The sequence below is a fragment of the Peromyscus maniculatus genome, chromosome 14 (genome assembly GCF_049852395.1).
Source record: "Peromyscus maniculatus bairdii isolate BWxNUB_F1_BW_parent chromosome 14, HU_Pman_BW_mat_3.1, whole genome shotgun sequence".
Classification (NCBI taxonomy): Eukaryota; Metazoa; Chordata; class Mammalia; order Rodentia; family Cricetidae; genus Peromyscus; species Peromyscus maniculatus.
Window position 1 is genome coordinate 21,591,424 of NC_134865.1, and position 5,506 is coordinate 21,596,929.

A 5,506-nucleotide genomic window follows, 5' to 3' on the forward strand; every position below is an offset into this window, starting at 1 on the left:
CAGTGGAAATGTATTGAAAGATTCTAGAGAATAACATCAACTGAATATAAAGGCATGTCCATCAAAATAATAGATGCTGACTCAAAAGAAAATTTAAAAGCAAGGCAGTCTTGGGACATCATATTTTATATTCAGAAGGGCCATAACTATCAACTCAGACTAACATATCAGGCAAAACTATCTTTTAATGTCAAGGAAGAAAGAAAGGCTGCACATGGTTAAAGCAGGATAGTAAATGCTAGTTGTATTTAATTTCTTGGGGAAACTACACACAACTATCCACAGTGCCTGCATTAACTCACAGTCCCATCATTTGCTATCACTTTTATTTTGGTGATGGCTCACTGTAGTTTCAATTTGCCTCTCTCTTATTATCAGGGATGCTGGTACTTTGCTTATTCTTCTTGGAAAATTTTCTGCTCTCAATGTTTGAGAAATATCCATTCATGTCATTTTGGCAGCTCAATTTTAAAACCAGATTTATTTTGTTATTCATTTCTTTCTATTGTGTCCTAGGTCCTTATATCTTTTGAATATACATTGAACATGAAATTTGCCAATAAATCATGTGGTATGTTGTTTTCATCTATGAAACTTATTCACTGCTGAATGAATTTCTTTCATAATTTTAGGACAATTCAGATATCTATTTTATTATGTATGGATTTTACTAGGATTTTTCTTTCAAATATTTGTATGATTTAATTTAAATTATTTCATCTGTGAAAACGGAGTTGTTCATAACTTTTCTCCATTACCCTTTTATTGTCCATGAGCCCAATAGCAATAACCATACTTTCATTTCATGTCTCATAATAAAATTTTGTTCTTCCAAAGCCCACAAAATAGTGCAACCACTGTGAAGATCAGTATGTAGGTTCATCAAAATACTCAAAATAGATCTATCATATAATCTGCTGTACCACTATTGGTAAAAAACCCAAAGGATTTTATATCTTACTATAGAGATACCTGTTCACCCATGTTCTTTGCTACTCTTTTTACAATAGCAAGCAAATGGAAATAGCCCAAATGTCCATCAACTGATGGATGGATAGTGGAGTGAAAATGCAAAACATTTACACAATGTAGCATTATTCAGCTGTTATGAAAAAAAATGAGATGAAATTTTCAGCTACATAGATGGATCTATAAACAAGCATCCCAAGAGAAGTAACACAGACACAGAAAAATAAACCAAATTTTCTTTTTCTTATTTCTGGATGTTAGCTTTTCATATATATATATATATATATATATATATATATATATATATATATGAAAATATATGTGTACATGAAATATACATGTATATTTAATTGCATTTGGAATACACTCAGATGTCCGGAACTTAGCTAGTGGACATAGGGAGGAGGGGTTTAAGGGAACTCAAGTTATATAAGATTTAAGGGACACAAAGAGATAAATTGAGGTGGGAGATGGGAAGGGCATATAGAGGAGTGTAGTAGAAAGTTTTTCTGTGTCCCATCTAGCCCATGGTCGAACAAATCTCTCACCCACAGTCCCAGTGCACAAAAGCTTTATCCCACAGCAGAGGAGAGTATAGAGAGGGACAACTAATAGTAACTACCATTTGAAAAAGCCATATGGAAACCTTTTATTATAGAAACTTCATAAAATATATATGTATTAAATGTATTAAAAGGAAGTTTAATGGGCTTACCCTATAATGGATGAACAATATCTCAACTAGACACACCATTCTAGGGGATAATAAAAACTCATTATCAGCTGGGTGGTGGTGGTACATGCCTTTAATCCCAGCAGATTAAGGAGGCAGAGGCAGGCAGATCTGTGAGTTCAAGGCCAGCCTGGTCTACAGAGCAAGATCCATGGCAGGCACCAAAACAATGCAAAGAACCCTATCTCAAAAAAATAAACAACAAACAAACAAACAAATCCCTCATGACCAGTTAATAATTTGATTGTGGCAAGGTATTAAACTTAAAACTATAAATGATGAAAAAAAAATCTATTTTGCCTTTTCAATTTCAGATGATTTTCTTCCGGATGAAAATTTTTGTTCCTAGCCTGTAATGTATAACCTTAAAACTGCTTGTTGGATATAAAATGAACAGACTTCTTATTTTTCCTCAGAAATTACAGTCATTTTTAAGTATTGTTTTGTCTGTGATCTGATTTTTGCTCTATGGTCATACTCCACAATATAGGAATATTGGATGAATGAACAATTGTGCCAAGAATAGCAAAAAATCATGAGTGTGTCTGAAGAAGGGAGAGAAAGGAAAATAAGATGTCATTGCTACTCTTCTATTTACTGTACTGATAGTGAGCTTCTAGAATGTCACTGTTAAAACTGCTTAACTCACTCCATTCACAATAGAGCACTATTGGTATTCACATTGGAGGCAGAGCTAGTTCTTCCCATAAGTTCCACACAATGCCTGGGATTTAATTGATACAGTATATGAAAAATGAGTTACAGTAACTCCAGTCCAGCCCAGAAGCTTGACTTTGCTGTGACTAGGCACACTAAAGCCCCAAGTTTCTGGAAGTCAGAGACATTAATATAGAGAAATTGCAAGTAATTTTTTACTGAAATTTAGGCAGCATTCTTCTCTGCTGCTTGACGTTGGTTGTGAAATGGTAATTTTCACATTAGATGAGACCATAGGCAAAAATCTGTTCTTAACCTGAGTTAAATTTAACCTCCATTCTTCAGCTCTAGTTTTATCTTCCTTAAATTTTATGTGTTGGTCAGATGATTTCAGCAAGTGATTTTGGTTGACGTAACCTGCTTGTTCATGCTTTTGTTTAATGAAAGGATACCACTTTGCAATTTTGTACACTTGAGGTTATCTTGATGTTGGCCTTGCAACTGCATCATTGCCTTGCTGCTATGTTTGAATTCTATTCTCATCCCAGAACTCAGAGACATTGTTTATTGCTTTTTGGAATTAACCATGCTCTAAAAGAGTCTCAGGATAATGTGGTGTGACCCCTGTCCTGTCTTCCTGGTGATTGACTTAATTACTAAAAGGCTCACATGTAGGTGGAAACTCACTGTTCTGGAGCATGTTAGTGGTTATTTTGTAGTATTTTTTCTATCAAAAGGTTTATTTCCATTATTAAGAAGTGAACTTAAGTCATTGTTTTAGGAATATTTTCTCTCATTTTATAATACTTTCCTTTTATATTTGTTATGTTTCTTTTTTAGCATTAGCTACTTATTTAGTTATATTTTTCATGTTAGTTTTCTTTACAGATTCAGTTGTGTGACTTATTTCATTCTGTCTTGTTTAATTTTATAGATTATTTATGTTTTATTCAATTTTTGCTTTTATTTATTTTTATTTAATTGTAGATCTATTCATTTCATTTATTTCTATGTTCTTAGGTCTGAAAGTTGTGCTTACTCAGTAGGTGCCTGATAAATATTGCTGAAATAAACTAATTAGAATGCGTCCAAGAATGGTACTTGTGAAAGACAGGTTGCATAGCTTTGTGATAGAAAAATGACTAAGTCTCTGTTCTTCCATGTGAAGAGACAAACCAGGGCTCCTGTGGGTCTGTGTTCACAGGAAAGAAAAAATTCTTCATGTTTTCAAGTTTCTATTCCTCCCTTATTTTGTGATGTTGATATTAATTTAATGTGGCTTAAAGATTTACAATAAGCATCAGAATGTGATCAAGTTATGGAAACTGTAAACTGTTTTATAAAAGCATATTTAAACACTGCCCCCCCCCCATGTATAAACTTGGTGTTTCACCCTCAAATATATTTTCCCATTATTGAAAATAGAGTTTTTTTTCTCACATAATGTATGCTGATTATAGTTTCCCCTCCCTGTACTCCTCCCAGTTCTTTCCCACATCCCCTCCCATCCATATCCACACCTTTTCTGTCTGTCTTTAGAAAACAAACAAGATACTAAGGGATTATAATATAGCAGAATATAATATAATACATTAAATACAACAAGATAAAACAAAAAATAGCACACAAGATTTGGACAAGGCAAACAAACAGAAGGAAAAAGAGCTCAAGAGAAGGCACAAGAATCAGAGACTCATTTGTTCACAAACTCCAAAATCCCATAGAAACAGAAAACTGGAAACCATAATATATACACACAAGACCTGTTTGCATACTTCTTCAGGCTCTTTGCATGTTGCTTCAGTCTGTCAGTTCACAGGAACTTTAATCATGTTGATTTAGGGGGCTTATTTTCTTGGTTTCCTCCATCCCCTTTGGCTCTTGTAACTCTTTCTGCCTCCTCTTCCCCAGGGTTCTCTGAGATGTGGCAGGAGGGATTTGCTGGAGGCATCTCATTTAGGGTTGAATCTTCCAATGTCTCTCACTCTGCACAATGTCTGATTGTGAGTATCTGTATTTGTTTTTATCTCCTGCAGATAGAAGCTTCTCTGGTAACATCTAAGCAAGGCACTGATCTATGAGTATAACAGAATGTCATTAGAAATTGTTTTATTGCTTTTTAAAAAAAATGAACAGTAATATTTGGTTTTACCCTAGTTCCCTTGGCTATCTAATTTGAGGTTGTGGGTCACCCATGCAGTGTTAGGTATGATTTGTGTTCCATCTCATGGAGTGGGCCTTAAGTCAAATTGGATATTGATTGGTTGCTCCCACAGGCTTTGTGTTGCCATTACCCTAGCAAATTTTGAAGGCAGGACACCATTGCAATTCAAAGGTTCTTTAGCTGGCTTGGTAGTTACATTTCTCTTTTGGTAACACAGAGTGTCTATTGTACCAAATATGTTGAAACATAAAGGTGAAGGCTCTATGTAGGCACTAGCTGGACTTCTTCATGTCAATGAGTTGTATAGGTTTTGCCTTCGACAATGGGGATTTGCTAGCCATCAATGTGTGGGGAGCAGCCTATTGTCTTGGCCACAGCCTGGATTGTTTGGGTGTATTTGTTTATGTACAGTGGTTGTGATAGCACAAACAAGACCTGTGCAAACTCTAGACAATTACAGCATGGACAGGGTGATGGGCACGAAGTTCCACCACTAGCTCAGGAGCTTTGGCAACTGGGAGAGGGAGAGTCAGTTCTCTTTAAGGATGTGGCCTCTGGTAGGTTGACCATCCTCTGGTGGAGGCCATATAATCAAGAGTTTATGGGCAGCACAGATTGAACACAAGGAATTTAAAAGCAATCACAACAAAAAAGAATATACAAATTTGGGTGGGGTGGAAGGGGCCATGGATCTAAAGAAGAGTTGGGAGGAGTGATGAATATGAGCTAAGTACATTATAAAAAGAAATATTTTTCAAAGAAATAATTTTAAAAAGGAAACATTTATGCAACTTTAATAAGAAGTTTTATGTTTTACTTACTTTTAATTTGCTTTTACACATCCTTTTTCTATATTGTCTATCCTAGAAACTCATGAGAAATGTACTTTTTATGATTATAATTATTCCCCTTTGCATACATAATGTTGCATTTCATTGCTACCTCTTTATATACACACAGTTTTATTATTGTTGTGTTATCAC